General features: G+C 44.5%; 1 protein-coding gene across 1 annotated transcript in view; it reads right to left on the bottom strand.

The window, feature by feature from the left end:
• Positions 1 to 468: 468 nt before the first annotated feature.
• The window catches only part of LOC147634332 (uncharacterized), a 50,706-nt gene continuing 28,253 nt past the window's right edge, over positions 469 to 22,921 (bottom strand). The window contains exon 8 of the mRNA XM_086805483.1: positions 469 to 1,023. The gene's annotated coding sequence lies outside the window, so the exon portion shown is untranslated. The remainder of the gene's footprint in view (positions 1,024 to 22,921) is intronic.

Below are 22,921 nucleotides of genomic sequence, written 5' to 3'. Positions count from 1 at the left end.
CCCCTGTATCTCATAATAGGCTCGGCATCTGAACATATAGTTCTTTGGGGGGGAGGGGAAGAAAAGAGAGAAAAGTGGCAAGAGAAGAAAATAAAATAGGATTTTCTTTCTTCCATCTAATTATTTAGAGAGTTCTCTAGCCAAAAAAGGATCGTCAAGGCAAGCCAAAAACAAGAGAAAATGGGGAAGAGAAGAAACTAAAAATAGTTTTCCATCGAATTATTTGAAGAGTTCCATAACCAAAAACAGAATAATCGCTAGGACTACCTTTTCTAAAGGCAAGCCAAAAACAAATATTCATTACAACAGTATCGACTTGAATAGAATCCCATCAATGGATCAAAATTACATTTCTAGTTTAGTAGAACCACTTGATGGACACTTACGCAGAGATAACGACTAAAAAAAACCACATGAATACTAAATAGAAATGATTGACCAAGAAGAACCAAAGAAATTTGTTGCTTGGCATAACTCTTGAAATTGCAAACTGATCTCAATACAAGTGGCTTTTGGGCATGATAATACTGTGTATTGCATAATGCTTTCTTCTGTACATGTTTTCACTTTAACCATTTGAAGAACCGTTTGGCATAAGAGCACATGACATCAGATTTAAACAGGGCGATTTGGAGCCTCATTCTTCCAATTCTCACCTCCTAGGTTTTCCTGGCTTTGTGAGGTTCAAGGTCCCTGTTTGAAGTTTGATGTCTGCGGATACTGAGATAACTTGACTTTGACATCTTAGCGTCAACCTCTGCTAACAGCTATGATCAATGAATACAAGCTGCCAAGGTCCCAGCCATACGACCAACTTGGCCCCAGAACGAGAAATCTGACACAACATCCATCCTTGCAATGCATGGAGCTGTGGTGCCATCTCGGGTATCTGATCTATTCGGCACCTTCCACACCCTAACTGGTCCATCTACCCATGAGAGGTTGCTTAATATGCAAACTGCGTAACACCTCCATTACAGTACATCAGATTTCCTACATGACCATGTCTGCACTTCAAAGTTCCTGCATCAAAAGTTCAATACCGTTGTGAACCACCATGGTGAGGCATGACACACTTTTCTGACTTATAGGCTGCCAAAGCCTGACAGTACCAAAACATAAGCCTCTAATATTTTAAAAACAAGCATAACCCAATGCTTTGGTTTTTTTTTTCAAGTAAAATGTGAATAACCTTACCATATGAGGATAGGGATCTGTATCTGCATGTAGTACTAAAACTAAGAAAGAAATAAAGAAAGACTGCGAAAGGCCAAAGTGGCCTATGAGACCAAAACATAGTACACAGCTGATGGTGTCTCATCAAAAGTAAGACAAAAAGGACTAAAAAAGTCCTAAAACAGTCATAAACAGCTATGAAAGGAAAATACTCCTACTAAGGTACAACAAAAGCGTATAATATCTACAACTAGCATAAGACTGGTGTAATCTGCTCATCTCAGTATCTCTCTCATGGGGTGCTATAAGATAGAGAGACTAAAGTGGCGGGTGATGATGGCTCTAATCCACCGGTGGTGAAGCGGCCGTGGACGAGGTCCTGGTAAGCGTGGGCATCTCGCTCGACAAAGTGCTATGGCTCTTTCAAGAGTGACTCCTCCTGAAGGACGTCTATGGGACGTCTGGCTCTTCGAGGGGGTAGTGGAGGTCCTGGTCGTATCTGCTGGGGTGGTCTTGGCCCTGAAAAAATCTGTCATGGGTTGCTAGCGTAGTGGATCCTGGTGTGCTGTCCTAGCTCATAGGAGAGCCTCTCGATTGAGCTCCAATAAGAAAAGCCCCAAACACCTCTGATCCTCAAACTCCATCACATGTTGTAATGGTCCAAAACCCTCTCGGAAGAGACACCAGTATCTCCCTCGTATCTCATAGTACACAGTACATCGGCATATGTGCTCCTTTGACTCCACTTCTTGGTGACATAGCTGACAAATGCGGTCTTCTAGCTTCATCCCCTCGTATCTGCCCGTCTCTACCCGCAACTGATGTGATGAAGTGCGGATCTGTCCAATGGCACTGTAAATGCCATGTGAGAGATGGGTGTCCATGTATGTAGACCGTGTCACAAAGCCATCTGGGGAGAGATGTAGAAAATGGTCCCGATAGTGGGCCATCTTCGTGCCTAGTGGTAAGGGGGGCTGGACCATGTCCTTTTTGCATCTAGCCTCACGATGTCCATCCTGATCACCCTATTCTGCTCAGAGCGACTAAGGTCCAAGAAGGGGCAGTCCAGGCTGTAATCAAATGGAGGGAGTGCATCAATCGTCATGCCATGTAATCTCAACCAGGTACACATCTGGGTGTACCAACATCGTGTATCACCGTCTGCTGCTAACTGCCTGGAAGAGAGAAGTGCTAGGTGTGGGTATCTCTATCTGGGGAGCTCCCATATCCTCAACAAAAATGTCACTGACTGGAATAGGGCTTCGGTAACCACTGGTGCGGCTCCTATCTCTGCTCTGACAATCTCATGAGGTACCGATGGTTTGCTCCGAATCATGCGTGCGATCATAGTCACCGGTGGTTTCTCTAGTACGTGCCATCCATCATAGAAATCTCTCTCTGGTCCGACCTGGCCGACAAGCGGCTCCCTCCTCGTGTGGTAGAGGCTCGGTCCCCATATGGGTGAGCCATATAAGAGTGTAGGTGTGACCAATGTGTCAAACAACTAGAGTTTGGTGCGCTGTCACGTGCATCCCGCACTTGGATGCCACGTAGACATTTCTGTACAGAAGGTGCAGGACCTGGGATGGTGAACTGGTCCCATGTGAGCCCAGTCCGGGACGAGTCAGCCAGGGATCCATCTCAGTCGTCCGAGGTCAGGTGTGCATCGTCCTGCACATGAGTCCAAGGTCAGGTGTGCATTGTCCTGCACATGAAGCAGTGCCAGTCCGCGCTGTGAGTCTCCCTCTGGAATGATGTCAGATGTGCTGAGTATCTGGTTTGCAACTGGATGCCAGGCCTCTGTAGGCATGTAGGTTGCATGTAGAGATGGGGCCAGCCCATAGGGCTACCCCAGTCTGAGGATTTGTATTTGCATTTGTAGAATGGGCATGGGGGAGGTATAGAACCATCCCCAAGGGGCCAGGAGGGCCCACATTGTGCCCACCAGCCATGGCTTGGGCTGGAAGGGCTGTCGGCCAGCCCTAGGGCTGCTGGACAGGCAGCCGACAGGGTTAGAAACCCTGCCCAGCCAGTCGGCCAGGTGTGGGGGGCAGTCCCACACCCATGCGCATGGTGCCCAGCAGTCAGGAGGCTGTCCCAGAACATATGCGCAGGCTGGACAGTATTGGCATAGTGTGAAAGCATTAATTATAAGTGTGCAAGCACTTTATTAACAAGACTCAGTCGTGGAGCTTCCTGAAGCCAGCCGACTGGAGACAAGAGGTGGTATAAATACCCCAGCCAATAATCATTCATCTCATCTCATAATTCACCAAGTGCTCCAAGCAACCAAGGGCCAGGACAGCCAAGAACATTGCTAAAGCAAAGGGGTGAAGGACTGAAGGTCAAGGGCAGGTTTTCCAGCCAAGAAAAGGTCAAGTACTTTGTATTTGTTTCAGATTTACATCATTCAAATAAAGCAAATACACCATCCGTGGTGGGGGCCCTACAGAGGGTAATTGGGACCCAATACTGTGTCCTCGCCATCTCCCCCTTCTCTCTCTATTTTCTGCACATCGTCTTTCAGTTTGTGCGTTAATTCCGTCGCGAAAAGAGTGCTGTTTTCTGAGTTTTGAAGTACCGATCCTTCTCCGAAGCTTCCGCATATTACATGCGCGGCTCCTAAAACTGAATGTAGGCAATTGTCTCTCTAGTGCCCCTAGGGCTGCATATCCACGTGTCAATCTAGCCTTTGCTGCCTGCCTCATAGAGAACTGTGGTCCGCTGAATGTGACTCCTAGGTACACACATGATCTGGTGTACTCCACTGATTCACCTCTAAAAGTGAATTGATGGTCGGATCTAGTCACCCAGGCCTGTGCGGTATTGAAGACCATAATCTTAGTCTTCCCAAGGTTCACTACTATGAGGTCCCTATCTGCACAAACGACTGCAAAGCATCCAAATGCTGTTGCAAACCCTCAAGGGAGTTTGCAATAAGTACAATGCCATCGGCATATAGCAGTATGGGTATCCAAACCCCTGCCAGACTGGCCCCCTTCCCCCCCATCCTGTCAATGAGGTCGGATATCTCATCAATGTAAAGTCCAAAAAGGGTGGGTGACAGTGGGCATCCCTGCTTCACCCCAATGGTGCTAGTCATTGCCTCTGGGAGTTCGTACTCTGCCTATCACCGCCTCATATAATGCATAAATGCCCCACTACATCTCCTCGGAAACACCAATGTCATGCAATCTCCTCATGAGTCTGGCATGTGGCACCGTGTTAAAGGCTTTGTGGAAGTCCACAAAGTAGCAATATATCCTCTTCCCCCGTGCTTGTCCCTCCTCAATGAGAGCCTTGAGGTTAAATATGTGATCCAAAGTCGTGAAACCTCGTCTGAAACCTGCCTGCCCAGGTGCTCTGAGTCCATGTGTCTCAGCCCATCTACTCAACTCTCGATCCAAAATAGATCCGAATATCTTGGCCAAGCAATGGCCAATCATGATGGTCCTGTAGTTCCCTGGTATCATGGGGTCACCACTCTCAAATAGAGGTACAATAGTATGTGCCGACCAACTGTCTGGGAAACCTTCGCAAATGGCCCTGTTAAACATGTGTACTAGCAGTGGTGCCAATACATCTCTGGCATGTGAAAAATGTTCTGCCACCAGACCATCCTGGTCTTGGGCTCTTCCATTACGTAGTCTGTTAATAGCATCCAAAACCATCCGAATGGTGACAAAAGTACTATGATCCGGGCGAGTCGCTGATGGATGAGGGATGGGGGGCTGCCCTGGTACTTCATATAAAGTTCTTGCACATTCATGCCATGCCTCAGGTGCTGTGATAGGTGTGGGTGGCTGTCACTCATGGGACATCTTCCACGCCCTCTTGCTGTCCTGCCCCAAAAATAGTTGGTATATCTCCATCTCAAGCTTGGCCAAGTAATCCCGCTTCTTCTTCCGCACAAGGCATTTGAAGAGCGTTCTAGCCTGGCTATGTGTGTGGATGCCAAGGGTGATCTCCCATTGCAGGCGGTCATGAGTCTCGCGACATTCATCATCGTACCAACCATTTAGTGGGGCCGTATGGCGAGGAGGGGTAGAAAGAGGGGGGGTATACGGGAAAGCATATGCTGCTGAACCATGTAATACATCTGCCAACTCTTTCGTAAGCTCATCAAGTGGACTGCTCGGGTCAAGAGCGAACAGACCATCATATACTGCACTGCCATATACCCTAGAGGTCTCCTGAGTAAAGTGATATCTTGGGTATCTGGTATGACTAGAGGGTGGTGTGCCTCTAACATATCCACAAGTCACAGAAAATGTCAATTATGCATGGTCTGCTGCTATCCCAATGGGTCTGCCCGAAATGGAGAGATCCTCTATATCATGTGTCAAGGTAGGTGAGCCCATCAGGTAATCCACTGTACTAGCTCCTCCCTTTTTGTTCCAGCATGTGAGAGCATCTGAACCTGGCCAACGGGATAGGCCATTATAGATAGCTATCCCATGTGCACTCCCCAAAGCTAGGAAGTGTCTCCCATATTCTGTCACCTCTCTTGTGTCCTGGGCAGATCTCTACATCCCTATCTCATCCGCTGCCAGCTCGCAGTACATGGGCTCATCCGGAGCATAGAGAGCTGATTGTTCCCGGCCTGTACGTGCATTAAAGTCCCCCGTTAGTAGTACATCTCCCAATCTCGCAAATCTCATGATGTCCTCATACAGCGGCATATATGGTGATTCTCCTGGCGTAGCGTATCTGGAATGTGCCGGTGGGAAGTAGCATACTGCAATGTAAATGTCCCGAGGTCTATTTGTGCTCACTTTGATCCACATGTAGCGTGCGTCTGCACCTCTATGCATCACATGTATTGCCTCCCGTAAGTCCTCCCTTAACAGTACTGCTAACCCCCCACTTCCTCTAGTCCCCCCTGCTATGCGTGGTTGGGGTCGACATACTGATTCCCATCTATACCCAGGAACCTCCGGTAATTTACTCCCTGCACATTGGTGTGTCTCTGTATACATGGCAATATCCCGGCCTTTGAAAGTGTCCTTGAAGTACCCTGCATCTACCCGTAGGGCTCCATTGCAGTTCCACACCAATAACTTCAAGGTCCCATAGGCCGCGCCCCGTCAGGATGACCGGTGCTCCCGGATGAACACTTGCCCATCTCTATATACAACCCACTTCCCCTCCTTACATGCTTCGAACACTCGAGGCATGTTGTCCTTCCGGTGTGGAAAGTGAGCACAAATAGACCTCTTAGCAATGTAAACCTGGGCCGGCATAAGATCCTCATCTAGATAAATTTTCTCTCCCTTAAGCGCGGCCCTCTTAGCGAGAAAGGCCTTCTTCTTATCCATATCTGCAAATTTCAATATCAATGCTTGTGCTCTGGTGGCATCCTTTCCCACTCTCCAGGCCTCTGCTATAGGAATCTTTGTGGCCCCTATCTTTGTACTCAATGTCTTAGCATCTTCTTGAGGAGTACCTTTCTCCCCCCACCCTGTAACCCGTACATGTAGGGCTCTGGCTCGCCGTTTAGCCTCTTCTTCGAGGGTTGCATTCATCACCTCCACTTTATTGTCAGGCATTCCCTTATGCTTTTTTACCACATCAATCCACTTAGCATTTTCTTCCACCTCCGCCTTGGTGCGCTGTGCAACCTCGGCAAAGGTTTTTATCTCCTTCTCCACCTGTATTTTTAGTTCTTTTATTTCCTTCTGCATTCGAGGTGCTGCAGCCATGCCTTGTCCCTCATTTTGATGGTCTAACTTTTCCTTGCATGCATTCAGCTCTGCCCTTAATTCCAAGATCATACTGTCTTTCTCTGCAATCATTGCATGCATTTCCTCTTGCAATTCTTTTCTGATTTCAGCCTGCATGAGAGTTTGTACAACCTGCAGTTCCGCCCATACTTGGGCTTGCATCTCGCCCTTCATCTTTGCATACATGTCTGCATATGTTTCAGCCAAACAGGCATGTGTTTCGTGCTGCATTTCTTGCTTAACTTCCTCACACAGGAGGCGTATCTCTGTCCTGACCAATCTGTGTATCTCATCATACATTGCTTCATTGATTCTCTTGGATGTCTTCCCTAGTCACTTTGACCCCGGGGAGAGTGTCCATTCCCTACCTTTTCTCACATAAAACTTCTTAATAGAAGGGGACTTTACCAGTGTATGAAATGCAGCATTGGTGGCTCCTCCGAGTTCGGCGGCAATCTCCTCTTCGTCCATGTTGTTACTTCCTCAGCATTGGCTGCTCCTCTGTTCTTCAACGTTGGCGGCTCCGAGAGAGAAAAAGAGAGAGAGAGATGGCGGGGTGGGCTGGGCACAACAAGCGAGGCAGGAGTGCTTGTGTGAGAGAAGAGAGAGGGCTGGCGACTAGGGGCAAGGGCGAGAGGGGGGGGGGGGGGGGGAGAGGGTAACCGAGGAGGGAGGGGGAGGGTAAGGACGAGAGAGGGGGGGGGGGGTGTGGCTGGGTGGGAGGGGAGGGGAGGGGCGGAGGGTAGGCAAGGGCGAGGGAGGGGCTGGGCGAGAGTGGAGGGTGGGCGAGAGGGGAGTGCGAGGAGGGTGGGTGAGAGGGGAGGGCGAGGAGGGTGGGCGAGGGCGAGGGGGAGGGCGAAGGGAAAAAGGGTGGGGGTGGGCGAGAGGGGAGTGCGAGGAGGGTGGGTGAGGTGGGTGGGTGAGAGGGGAGGGCGAAGGGCGAAGGGGTGGGCAAGAGGGTAGGGCGAGGAGGGTGGGCGAGAAGCAAGCAGCAGCACGAACCGCGAACAACGAAGAGAGAGAGAGAGAGAGAGAAATCATATTAACGTCTACAAAAGACCCAAAGCATCTATGAGACCTAAAGATGTTAGATATGATCCATGAGTCAACTGGGAAGTCAAGAAAGCATGAAAAAGAAAACCAAGCTTCCAAAAAACTACGCAAGCCTTGGAGATGGCATAAAAACCTCATGTATCCAAACTCCTCATGTGTCATCCTCTTCTTGATTGAGTGTACCACAATACTAGTACAAAATGACAAGTGAGAGTGACCTGAAGTACAATAGTCACTTCACACACACACTCCTAAAAGTGAGACAGAGTGTGTTCTTGTGCACAGGAAAAAACCTCCTAGTGAGGGAGAAAGTGGCCCGGTTGGTCCTAAAGTTTTCACACACCCCTGCACATGACATAGATGTCTACAAGCCTCCCTCGAGTGATGATGTGAATAGGTAAACAGCTCCCAAAAAGGCAATAAGCCCAAAGCTTTGGGAAAGGATTCGAACTTTTTAGGAGGAAGAGCCTTTGTGAACAAATCTGCCACATTGTTATGTGTAGAGACATACACCAAGCTCATCTCTCTTGCATGAAGCCTCTCCATGACATAATGGTAATGCACCTCAATGTGCTTCATGCAAGTATGAAACATTGGGCTGCTCGCAACTGCCAATGCACTTTGAGATCAGTATAGATAGGACGAGAGGACTATTGTCCAAAACTAAGATCTGCCAAAAGGCGTCTTCGCCATACACACTCAATGGTAGCTGTAAATGCTGCCCTGTACTCAACTTCACAACCTATGCATAGGAGAGAAAACCTCCTAAAGACCCTATGAGAACTATTGTCCAAAACTAAGATCTGCCAAAAGGCGTCTTCGCCATACACACTCAATGGTAGCTGTAAATGCTGCCCTGTACTCAACTTCACAACCTATGCATAGGAGAGAAAACCTCCTAAAGACCCTATGAGAACTGAATGCCCAAATAGTAATGCAACGGGCCCATGCTCCCAGGCTCTGTCCTGTAGGCATGAGCCCACTGAGTCCACCAAGGAATGGCCTCACCTTCCAAGTACCAACTAGCTAAGATCACTCTATCAGTATCTGTCTTTCTAACTACGGCAAAGTAAGCATCAAACTGATGCAACCATAAATAGAGAGTTGTGGGATCAAGTTTACCATTATACTTACTGAAGTTCATTTTCTCGGGAAAATGATTCGAGGGCGCCGCCGGTGTCAATCTGGCGTCCAAAGCTACTAGGTAACGCTCGTGTTCCACGCGTCACATGGCTTCGTCTTCACATTGTCGGATCTCCAATGCACGCATCTACAACTCAAGCAAAGAGCTTGGTTGCGGTCGTGACCCCGCGAGAGGGTCCCTGTGTCAAGGATTTGGAATCTGGGATACAAAAGGAGAGGGAGGAGGAGATGGAAAACGCGACGTTGGAGAATGGGTACGTTCTTCCAGAGCCTGAATCTGCGCCTTCTACTCTTCCAACTTGGTTGTCTGGTCTGCGATTGCTCGCATCATCTACTGGAACATATCTATAACACTCAAGCCTGGTGCCCTAGCTGGGCTGCCTCGTGCACTCCGGTCCTATGGTTCTTGATCTCTCTCATCGTTGAAGCTCGCCATAGCAGGAAAACGCACTTCCTTTCTAGAGCGCAATCTGACCATCCACTGTGTGTTTGGGAGACGTCCGGAGGCTGAAAACCTGTAAGATTCCTCCCCAGCCTCTCAAGATGTCCAGCATCTTCCCCTGTAATCAATCCCCTCTTCAGAAATATAAAAGATCTTGTCTCTACCTATTTTGATATATATAGAGAGAGAGAATATTCTAGAGAGAGAATATTCAGATTTTGAATATTTTTAGATAGAAAAATTTCTCATATTATTAAAATGAATTCCCCTGAAACAAAAATTCAAAAAGAACTTTCCAATGTGCAATTGGAATTAATTAGAAATGAGTATAAAGGACCTTAGCCTAAGGGTCTAGATTTTCAGAAATTTTTGGATTATGGTCCAATTAAGGTTCCTATGGGCCAATAGCATCAATCCATGTGTGGGAAGGAGATAAATCCAATTTTGTAAAAGAAGATACCCAAAAAATGAGTAAATGCTCACATAAGATGAAGAGTTGACTATGTACAAAGTTTATTAGTAAGAAATTATGAGTAATTTTAATAGTATGAGATATTTGGGTATAATGATTTCATTTTGACACATATGTAAGGAAGGGGAGTCCCTTCAATACTCACATAAGATGAAGAGTTGAAAATGTACAAGGTTTATTAGTAAGAAACTATGAGCAATATTAAAAATATGAGATATTTTGGGTATCCAAAAATGAGTAAATGCTCACATAAGATAAAGAGTTGAAAATGTACACGGTTTATTAGTAAGAAACTATGAGCAATATTAAAAATATGAGATATTTTGGGTATCCAAAAATGAGTAAATGCTCACATAAGATGAAGAGTTGGAAATGTACAAGGTTTATTAGTAAAAAAAACTATGAGCAATATTAAAAATATGAGATATTTTGGGTATAATGATTTCATTTTGACACATATGTAAGAAAGGGGAGTCCATTAAAGGAGGTGCATATTTCACATGCTTGAATGAGTTTTAAACTCATAAAAATTGAGATATTTCATCTCTCCTCTCTCCTAATTCAAGTCTAGTTGCAAAAAGTTAGCTCAACTGACCTAAAAATGGTCAAAAATTGACCAAACTGAGTTGGAAAATTCTAGAATCAGTTTGTTTGGTTAGGAGCTCACTTTTTCCTATAAATAGAGGCCTTCCCCTTTGTTGAAACTTAACAATGTTTAATGCATTGTTACTCTACTTCACCTAAGCCAAGAACTGTGAATTCATTAATAATTTACTAGTTTTTTGACACTTCTCTCTTTCTTCAATCTCCATTGATGGCTCCATCAACATACTAAACCAATTGATTGGTTGGGGGCCTCTACCGTGAACAAAGAATCAAGCAAATTGTAAGGTAAATGGTGAATTTTGATCTTTTCTATAATTTCTCAATGCTTCTCTCTTCTCAACCCCTCTCAAGCTTGAGAAGCTTAATTGGAATGGTTTTTGAATGCTATTGAAGTTAATTGATGAATGGTAGTAAAGAGTTACATAATTTGATGAATGCTATTGAAGTTAATTGATTAATGATAGTTAAGAATTACATAAATTTCCATTTATGCTTAATTCAAATGGTTTTTATGTAAATTCTCTCTCTCACTCAAGAAATGGTCATACTCATGACCCATTCTCAATCCAAATGAAGCTTTTCATAAAGCTTTTTCTTAATCCAAGATTAATCTATGCTTGAGGCCAAATTAATGGCTTTTTTCTATGCTTTTAGTTTATGTATATTGATGATTCAATCCATTATGGATTAATGATCCAATTAGGGATCATTCTAATTATTTCCTTAATGATAAGCTTTATCCCTTAGAAAAATTGAGATTTATCAGTCATAGCAGTGGAGCTATGGCAAAATTTTTATAAAAATTACGCATAAAATAATTTCATTCAAAGCATAAAAAGAGGACTTCCTACCATATTCTAGGAATTATCATCCTAGATTAATTGAAAGATATTCATTGTAATCCTAGAGAAATTGATTTTTATATTATGCATAATTGATTTTCATGCATAGAGGTATGCATAAAAGATTACTATTTTAATATAAAAGTGTTACTTTTATCATAATTAGATTTCATGCATAGAGGTATGCATAAAAGATTATTATTCTAATATAAAAGTGTTACTTTTATCATAATTGAATTTCATGCATAGAGGTATGCATAAAAGTTGATTATTTTATTGTAAAAGTGTTACTTTTATCATATTGGATTTCATGCATAGAGATATGCATAAAAAATATTCTTTTTATACTAAAAGTGTGATTTTTCATCATAAATGGATTTTATGTATAACTTAGATGCATAAGAGAAATTCTTTTATTCTAAAAGTGTAATTCCTATCAAATTGAATTTATGCATAAGAAGATGCATAAAGATTGATTTTTAATTCAAAAGTGTCATTCTCATCTAAATTGAATTTATGCATAGGAAAATGCATAAAAGATTGAAATTTAATTCAAAAGTATCATTTTCATTTAAAATGAATTTATGCATAAAAGATTGATTTTTACTTCGAAAGTATTAATCTCCTTAAATAGAATTTATGCATAAATAAATGTGCAAAGAAATCTTATATCAAATATAAGAATTCTCTTGTATTCTATAAATAGATATGAGATGTGATAGGATGTGATAAGAGGTGTATAAGATGTGATAAGAGGTGATAAGATGCTTATGAAATAAGTTAGGAGGTGATAAGATGAATTAAGATGTGATAAGATGTGTATGGGATGAGGTAAGAAGTGTATGTGATAGAATAAAATGTATATGGGTTGTGATAGGGCGAGAATGGATGTGATGTAAAAGATTAGATGTGAAGGCATATGGGGTTATATGAATGGGAATGTGAAAATGGATGTATGTATGTGGATGTGTGGATGTGGAGATGGGAGTGTGGATGTATGAATGTGAAAATGGATGTATGCATGAAGATGTATATGCATAGATGTGAATGTGGATGTAGATGTGGCTGTATAGATGTGAATGTGGAATGTGGATGTGGATGTATGTATGTATGTGGATGTATAGATGTGAATGGGAATGTGGATGTGGATGTATGTGAATGTGGATGTAGATGTGGATGTATAGATGTGAATGTGGAATGTGGATGTGGATGTATGTATGTATGTGGATGTAGATGTGGATGTATAGATGTGAATGGGAATGTGGATGTGGATGTATGAATGAGGACGTGATAGTGGATGTGGATGTATGGATGTGGATATGGATGTGTATGTATGAATGTGGATATGGGATGTGGATGTATAAATGAGGATGTGAAAATGGAGGTAAGCATGTAGATGTGGATGTATGGATGTGAATGTGGATGTGGATGTGGATGTATGGATGTGGATATGGATGTGAATATATGATATGTGATGTGAAGGAATCTGAAGTGAAGAGATGGAAAATGATGTGATTGGATGAGTACACATATAAATGGAATGTGGAATAAGTAATGTGGATTAATGAGGGATAATGTGGAAAAATGAGAGTTAATATAGAAATTGTATTTGTAAACTGTTTGTAAATGCTGTTTGTAAATGGCTGTTTTATGTCAAGAATGCTGGGGAAGCATTTTGACCATCTTGTGATTAAGGTCGTGGAGACCTAACTAATAAAGTTGCAACTGCTGACGGAGAGTCAATGGAGGACGTCTCGCGTAGCAAGATCGGCCGACCAGCCTCGGTTCGATTAAAATGGTGAGCTTCCGGTATGGTGGATGAGGGACCAAGGAAGCGGCCTATGAGTGAAGCGCTAGGTCACCTACGAAGGATCCTAGAGGGTGCTGACCATACGGTGCTCGGGCTCTGGGTCGCCTAGGATACCCACACGTGCGTCGAGGAAGATATTGGAACAAGGAGTAAGAGTTGTTTTCTGAAACCGGGCATGGATTTGGTTGATTGACCTTGCTGGTCTTCAATGGATGAGTCCATGGCTCTTTTTATGGATCTGTTGGTTGATCTTGCTGATCTTCAACGAGAGTCCATCTTGATTTTTATAAGTGATTATATTGCCGAGTATTATGGGCTAGGAACTATTGAAAAGGCCCCTGAGTGGACAGGTGGTGAGCGTTCTAGTTGCCAATGATGCCATAGATACTCTGATGAAGGAATGATGGGAAATTATGAATCAACCGGATAAATTGGAAGATTGTGATCAGTGGTACTATGGTTTCATTAAAGGATTGTTTTAAAGTTAGCTGATGCTAAGAAAAAGGCAATTTCATATTGGGTGTGTAAGTGGTGTGGCTAGTTTTATATTTGCATGAACTTCCGGCTAGGGGGCCTTGGAACTCTTTTCCTTGGTACCCGGGACAAAACCTAACCAAATTCCAAATTGGATCCCATCACTACAGTGGTTGGGCGGTTGGCTAACCCATGGGATCGGATGGGGTTAGGCTGGACTGATGGATCCATAAATCGAGACTCAATTTCTGTTACTACGATAGATAAAGTAAATCCCGGATAGTAATTGTTCTATGGATAGGAATCAACGGCTGTGCCTCTTGATGGGGAAAAAAGCGTTGATCCCAATGATCCAAGTGCAAGTTTCTTCCTTGATCTGACCGAGTATCTTTATAGGTGCAGTCGGATCAGTTTGATCACTAATGGTCTTGACTACGTTAGAGTAAAAAGTTATCCTGGAGGAATCGTCCGTGCTTTCCGGATAAGGGAAGTTTTTCCGGGTTCGGATTTGGAAAAACCGATGGATTAGTCTTTTGTCCGGATATCCGTGGGGTGGACGAGGCCCCGAGTGTGGGACCCTGCCTCGCGCAAGAAGTACTACTTCCGCTGCTAGTACCCGAATCCGTTGTGCGGTGGGAACAGGGATCTCACAAAACCAACCATCCTTCGAGGGACAGGAGTCACTCCGAAAGGGGTAGTCTGCTGGCATTTGAAAACCAACCACACGAGAGAGAAAACATTCTGGTTTCTTTGTTGAATCTTTGCACTTGAAGTAGGCTCTAATACCATTGTAACAAAGATGTGCAGAAAATAGAGAGAGAGAGGGAGAGAGGGAGAGAGGAGAGGACACAATATTGGGTCCCAAACCCTCTGTAGGGCCCCCACCACGAATAGTGTATTTGCTTTATTAGAATGATGTAAATCTGAAAAGAAAATACAGAAATCTTGACCTTTCTTGGCTGAGAAATCTCTGCCCTTGACCTGCAGTCCTCCACCCCTTTGCTTTAGCAACTTCTTGGCTGTCCTAGACCTTGTATGCTTGAGCACTTGGTGAATTGTGAGATAACACAAAGGATTGTCGACTCACCTATTTATACTTCTACCATAAAGCAGTCGGCCAGTTGATATCCAGGCGGCCAGCTTCAGTTTCTGTCCATGACTATAAAATCAGCATTAAATGCTGAAAAAAATCACATAAAAGGCTGTGCTTCTTTCCCTTGTAGGCTGGGCATCATGCACCTGAAATCCAAGGGGCTAGACACTGAATCTATGCTGTTTTGGGGACTGGGCAGCCTGTATGGGCTGCCCCAAACTTGCCCTACAGCCATTAGAATACTTGATGTGTTGTCGGCTGCCCCTGGCATGCCCCTAGGGCTGTCCTACAGCCTCTCCATGGCTCGTGGGTTTAGCCAGGGCCTTCCTGGCCCTCATGGGGGTGGTTTCACACTATCCCCATGCCCACACTAAGACTTGGGGTAGCCCTATGGGCTGGCCCCTATTCCTAAGAGCAAACCCTCACTATCTGCACAATGATCTGGCATCCGGTACCATACCAGATACATAGAATCACTGACATCATTCCAGAGGGAGACTCACAGCGCGCGGACTGGCACTGTTTCATGTGCAGGACAGTGCACACCTGACCTTGGACTCCTGGGTAGGACAATGCACACCTGACCTCGGATGACTGAGATGGATCCCTGGCTGACTCGTCCCGGACTGGGCTCACATGGGACCAGTTTACCATCCCAAGTCTTGCACCTTCGGTGCAGATATGTCTACGTGGCATCCAAGTGCGGGATGCACGTAACACAGGATGCAGAGACCTCCCTAGAGGTTAGAGAGATTTGGAGGCTTTGTGATGATCCTGACCCCCAGGAGAGACTTGCCTTGGCCCTAGAGAGGACTAGCTAGCACTATCATTATGTTGCCTTGGCCAAGAAAGAAGAGGCTCTAGACAAGGAGCGGCTATCAAACGCAGGTTGGCTATGCTTCAAAGGGAACACGAGAAGCATCCTGTCCCTTGGATCCCAGATCTCTTGTCCACTGTTAGAGCTGAGTTACATGTGGCCATGGATAGGCAGGGTGAGTTTGCATTTCATGCTAATTAGGCATTTTGGACACACATGGGTGGCAAATGCAACAAATTGTTTTTCTCAGCACATGGACCTATGCACAGTAGGGACAATTTGAGATGCTTGCAAGATTCTCAAGGAGAATTTCATACTAATCCAATTAAGGTGAGGACTATTGCCTCATATTTTTATCAGACCTTTCTCTCTGCAGAGGCCCACTCTTTGGATAGAGATGTTGCACAACAGAAAGTCTTGGAGTGCACCAGTCTTATTACAGATGATATGTGTGCCTCTATGGATGCCCCCTTTTCGAAGGATGAGCTGAGACATGCTTTGCACATCCTCTCGAAGGCAAATGCCCAAGGGATGATGGCCTCTCTCAATCCTTCTTTTGCAGTTTGGGATTACATTGGTGAAGATGTTACTATTGCTCTGTAGGAGATGTGGTGTACTAGAATAATGCTCCCTTTTATAAAAGAGGGTCTTATCCACCTTGTCCCAAAAGGTGGGGCAAGACCAATATTAGACAATGGAGACCATAACTCTGCTTGGGTTTGCTTACAAAATCTTAGCCAAGGCAGTGAGTATGAACCTTCAGCTGTTCTTCAAAGAGTTATTCATGATACACAATGGCTTCCTCCAAGTAAGGAGTATTTTTTATAACATCTTTTTATTCTGGGAAGCTGTGGAGTGGGCTAAATCTAGCCAACAACTCCTTGCCATTCTCTTACTAGACTTTGGAGAAAAAGCTTATGAGAGAGTGGATTGGGACTTCTTCGATGGCATGGATGGGTTTCTGCATGTATAGGGAGGCCCACAACATAGTTTTGGCCTGCGAGGGGGTGTGGTGAGCGCTTTCACATCTCCCGTTCCATGAGGAAGGGGTGCCCCTTTGCTCCATTACTTTACCTTATATTAGTAGAGGCTATGAGGAGGTTTCTCACGTTACCCTAGGGGTCTTGGGCCTCAGACTACCTCTTCGCACAAAGGAGGAGTTACTACTGGACTCAGAGTTAGCAGATGATACTGCTATGTTATTGGAGGCTTCACGGACATGCCTCTATGCTTTCCGCACTGCTTTGGAGATGTTTTGTTTGGCCATAGGCGCCTCCATCCATTGGCACAAATCAGCGGGATTGTGGATAAGTGACTCTCCGCAGCCAGATTGGGCTTTGGATGTGGGGTTTACTTGGATTGAGAGAGGATGCACTGCCAAATACCTTGGCTATCAGGTTGCATTGACATCCCGCCTACACAACAGTTCGCTCCTGTGCTCATGAGCATTGAAAGCAAACTTCACTTATAGTTTGGGGTATCTTCAAGGACAGGGGTACCTCGTCAGGTCATGTGCCTTCCCACTTTGGGTGAGGATGATGTACCGGTCTTTTACTCCATTCATGATAGGAGAGAAGTCTTGGGCACGATATCATTGAGGGTCTGGTGGTTCGGCCGGTGAGAGTGGTGGGCAGGCAGGGAAGCACATCTATATCGATCCCCCTCAAGGGACGATTACAGACTCTTGGAGTCTCTGGTTATATGATGGGTGTCCTATCAAATACTTGCACTGGGACCCCATAAAAAGCATACCCTTCTTTAGTTACACTGTGCAGAATGCTAGACACTTGGTTTTGGGACAAATCTAGAGAGTCTCTACTTCTAGACCGCATTGGGAGGCTTATGGGATCACCCTTGACATTTAGGGAGCTTTTTAATAGGGAAACAAAGATTTAACATTTGTGATTAGGGTGTAAGGGTGGCTGCATTATTCTCTCCACCTTTTTTCCTAAATCAGCTCCTTGATTCTGGCAGAGGTAGATGCCCCTTTTACTTTTGCCTTGTGGTTACTTTATGGATTTCATCCTTTCTCTTTTACAAGAGTGTGTGCACATGCCTTTATGATTTTATACTTGAATAAGGCTTGTTCTCCAACACTCCCCTTCAAGCATTATCTTAGTACACACTTAATTTGGATTGATCTATTCCTATGACATAGTTTCACTAGAAGTTGTGTCTGGTTCTGTCCTTGGAGTAGAGCTGATGGTACTCAAGCCATCTTCTTTGTAGTAGCTCTTTAAATGGCCCATGAGTCTTCATACTCTGCAAAATTTGCATCTTCTTTGCAGATCTCTTCTTGTAGTAGGTCAGGTTGCCCAGGTGCACTAAGAGGATATGGTGATTCACTCTTGGACAGTATGTCTACATGAGTCACAAGATAGAACAGTAGGAAGAAACAATGGCGTAACACACTTCAGCAATACTTAATTGATTGGACAAGCAAGGAATAGGTAAGGAACAATGCACAAGAATAATGTACTCCACTTGTACTACTATGAACCAGTAGTTACAAACACCACTCACTGCACCGTGCACACTCAGCAGTGGTCACAGTGGGGGATAACACACTCTGCTTAGGACAGAATGGCATAGTGAACATAGAACTCAAGTATAGTGAAATAGCACAGAGTAGCCTTGCAATCAAAGCTTTGCACGATAGGCACCTTCGAAAGCCTCAATATTTCCCCAGGGGATCTGGTCCTCGTCTATCAACAAGCACACTACTTAAAACATGCCAAGAAGCTCATGCTAGCTCGGAAAGGCCCCTTCGTAGTGTAGGAGATCCTTCCCCAAAGTGCAGTCCAACTCCAAACATTGGCCGGAAGGCCCCTTCATAGTGCAGGAGATCCTTCCCCAAAGTGCAGTTCAACTCCAGACATTGGCCGGGCCAACCCTTCCACTTATCAATGGATCCTGTCTTAAGCGGTACCACCTCTTTTTGGCTGCCACCACCTCCTCACCCCTCTACTTCTCCTCGCCCTTCTCCCACTCGACTTGACCCTCCACACCTGCTCACCGCCTCTCAGCTTTGGGGCAGCATTTTCACACTCATTCCACCCTTCATCCAATTTTCATACTCGCCTCCTGCTTTGCAACTTCTCACCTCGCCCCATATTCTCCGATAGTCGCCCCACCTTGGCCACACTTCCTATTCAACTCCCCCCACGCGGCAAGAGAGCCTCCCATGAGCTAAAATGGCAAGAGAAGACTATAATGACAAGTGGAGAGCCACACAATAGCTGAAGTGACTAGTGTGAGGCCACTTGTATCACTTTGATCCACTTTCTAACAAGTATAAGGCCACTTGTTTCACTTTGATCCTTTCTTGCCACATGCCCCAATCTAAGAGATGGGTCCTCCCATAATCTTTACCTTTCAAAATATCCCAACTCATAGACTTTCTGCCAAACATGCTTTGACACATCCCCCATGAGAATTTCTCAACTTACAGACATAATGACACGAACGGAATTTCTAGTTGAGGTTGTCGAAAGATAGTAATGCTCCTAGATTTTAGGATTCTGTTCCTTGGTATTCCACCTTATTAGAAATGTATGTGAGCACATGTAGAACATGTTTCAATGAGAGATTTCTCCCAAATCCTCAGAAGCTTGCCATACATGATTTCCGCTTGACACTTGAGCTGCAATGCCCATTTCTATGTCCAAGAAATTCTCTTGCGCTTGGTTCTTTATACTGGATAATCCCCATTCCCAAAGCTTGCACATCCATAATCTTTTGGGCATCCAAAAGCCATCCACATATGAAACCTAGGGAAATGTCCAGACTGATGGCATCTTCTCCACCTTCTGAAAACATTTATCCTGAACTGCGCAACAATCATATATATAGATAGATTCCCATACGCCAAATAATCAAGGGCCAGATTCGGCCAATCTCAATTCTATATATATAAAATGATGTCTTCGAGAGATCCAAAAGTCCATATTTTCATAAAGAATTACAAATCATCCATACTACCATTCCAGGAATCTAGAAAGTCATGCCAGACACAAGACACAAGCACAAGAGCCAACTGTGTCTCAATAACCAATATCCATGAATATATCCTAGACATGTTCATAGAAACCAGCCATGTCTCCATAGAGAACATACTAGATACGAGCACAAGAGCCAACAGTATCTTCAAACATGGGATGTAAAAGCCAAATCCATAATCCATAACATCCATGCCACCGTATAATCTAGTAACAAACAGGCTCAAGGCACACAAATAGGTGCTAATCCACATGACCCTTGATGTAGACATAAGTCCCTTGCCAACCAGGCATCATGTCCACTCTAGCACTTGCACTCCGTCTTGGTACTCTGACCACACACCTTGGATTAGAGGTAGGCTAAAGTGTGAAACATAAGATGAGAATCACTTGCAGGCATAGTTATCTTTGTGCCCCATAAACATTTCTGCCACACATAGTTATAGACATTTCGGCCACCAGTACAAATCCAGAGAGAAATCGTTGATCCATGAGATAACCATGAGTTTCATAAGTCCAATGCCTACCAAATAAAGGGAGCCAAAAAGAATAATCCAAAAAGAATAAATGCCTACCAAATAAAGGGAGCCAAAAAGAATAATCCAAAAACCTGAGGATAGATCCAAATCCCTAGAAAAGAAGTCTAGGAATCCATAGACCTGTATACCATACTTCCATATGGAAGTCCAACAATATATGGAGAAGATTCATAATCCAAAGGAAGTCGATCTGTCCATAAAGAAGCTCCATAACCAATGGATGTCCATAACCAAAGGATATCCACAAGGAAACTCCAAGTATGCACCGTAAAACAACTATATGAGAACGTCATACCAAACAATATATAGAAAGAGTGCTCAGGCACAAGTCCGCAAAGTACCCTTCCTCCATCACATATTATGGACTAGGTGACACAGTATCCCTTGCCAATTGGCCTTACAGGAATACACGCATGTACTTAACCAAGTCCCCGTTCCTGAAGCTATACCAAAGGACATTTCCAAGCAAGTACACGAAGTACCAGACCAGTGAAAAGCCAATCCTCCAAGCGTTGATGTTTCCAGGCAAGTACACGAGGTACCAAACCCGGTGGAAAGCCAATTCTCTAGGCATTTCCGGGCATGTACATAGGCACAAGTCCCAGCGGAGAGCCAAGTCCAAATATTTCGGGCATGAACACATCAAGTCCCCACAGCAGATCATGTCCACATTTCACATGACAAGCATCAATACCATGCATAAGCATAAACCAATAGCCATGGCATAAACATAGTGAGAAAATCTTGTACAACAACAATGAACTCTCGAAAGTATGAAGTCTTTTGATCACTAAGACCACTATTGTGCATGTCCCGTACCACGTAAAATATTGGTTTGTAAAGCCGGCAATCCATAGTCCCATTCTAGCATGGTCAATGGAAATGAGTTGTCATAGCAAACCATTACCATAACTCTACCACATGCTCCATGCGTATTCCATACCACGTAAAATACTGGTTTGTAAAGCCGGAAATCCATAGACCCATACTGGCATGGTCAATGGAAATGAGTTGTCATACCAAACCATTACCATAACTCTACCACATGCTCCATGCTGGCCACACAACTTGGAGTAGAGGTGGACTTGTAGTTTATCAACATTTTGGTCGTAGATAGAAAAATCCATAAAAGCATCATATCCATGAGATATCCAAATATTTATCCTCTATAAACTTGGACAAATTCGTCCATAGAAATTGCTTGCTGTTACGACCCTGTATTTTTCCCTCTGGACAACAAGCAAGTGGGCACGGGCACGGGATGGACAGTGTGAACAGGCATTAGTTTGGATATGAAAAGGAAACCCATATGTGTGGCTAGCCCAAGTGTGAAAGGGGACAAAAGGGAGTTTTCAATTTATAAGGTTTTTAAACCTTTTAAGGCTTAAAATAATATTATTATTTTTAAGCATGCGTTTTGCTAATTTTGCTTTTGGCGTTTTGGAGAAAAGCGTTTGGAATCGCATCTTTGGTTATAAAAAGGCGAAGGGTGGCAGATTTTAAATCATCGTATGGCGTGTGGCGCATCACCTTAGCAATCATGATTGCAGAATCGTGGGTGGTGTAAGGTGCTTCTTCTACTCTTCGGTTGGCTGGTCGTTGGCGCACGGCATCTGAGGCACCACTGTAGGCAAGGCAGCGCGGGTGAGGATGCACGGCAGCAGCCAGTCGACAAGGAGCACGTTCAAGAAGGCGATGCTCATTGGTTTGGGAAGGCAGTGCAAGAGATGGGCGCACAGCAGCGAAACAGCCAGGCGGGCTGCAGCCAGCAACCGGCGCCATGCGGCTGCGTGTAAGAAACAGCCAGACGGGCTGCGTATGTGGACTACAGCCAGGCGTGCACAGAACCGTATTGTGTGGCTACGCACGTTTGCATGAGTCGCATCCAGGCTGTCGCTCGCAGAAGCACACGTGGGCTACTGTTGGGCGCGCCTCTGAGCTATGGGCGTTCGTGCTTTTGTGTGGCGCATGTGTTGGGCTGCGTGTGTGGATTGCAGGCCCTGGTGCGTGGATATTGTTCTCTCTCTCATCGTGGATTGCAGGCCTTGTTTTACGAGATTGGGATACTATGTTCTGGGTAAAGTGGTTATGCTTTACCAGATACACGTAAAGTGGTTATGCTTTACTAGATGCTAGGTAAAGCTTCTTTACTCAAATAGTTCTGAGGATCTTGGCATGCATGCATATATTTTGCAGAGATCTAGATTCAGATAAGATTTTGTTGTTACAGCAGGTACAGCTCTCCATTCAACCACTATAGCTTGCACATGGGCTGGTATAGTAGGTACGACCCTCCATTCAGCCAATACAGCCTATGCATGGGCTGGTATAGTAGGTACAACTCTCCATTCAGTCGATACAGCCTGTACATGGGCTGGTACAATAGGCACAACCCTTCATTCAGCCGATACAGCAAGTACATGGGCTGGTACAATAGGTACAACCCTCTAATCAGCCGGTACAACCCTTGATTTAGCCGGTACGGTACATAAATCAACCAGTATAGGGACAGTGCAAACGTCAAGAGGCTAAAGAAATAAAGAAACCTTCTGTTGAGGGGAGTGCAGGAGTGTAGGAACTCTCCACAAGTAGTAATTGACAAGAATGTGGGCAACCAACATGGTAGAGACAAGCAACAAGTGACAAGTGTGAGGCCAATTGTCTCACTTTGATCCACTTTCTTGCCACATGTCTCAATCTAAGAGATGGGTCCTTCCATAATCCCAACTGGTA

Source organism: Cibotium barometz, chromosome 11 (assembly GCF_041138505.1).
Source record: "Cibotium barometz isolate CiBa-2024 chromosome 11, ASM4113850v1, whole genome shotgun sequence".
Taxonomy (NCBI): Eukaryota; Viridiplantae; Streptophyta; class Polypodiopsida; order Cyatheales; family Cibotiaceae; genus Cibotium; species Cibotium barometz.
The sequence above is the reverse complement of the archived record's forward strand: the minus strand, read 5'-3'. Positions and strand labels throughout refer to the sequence as shown.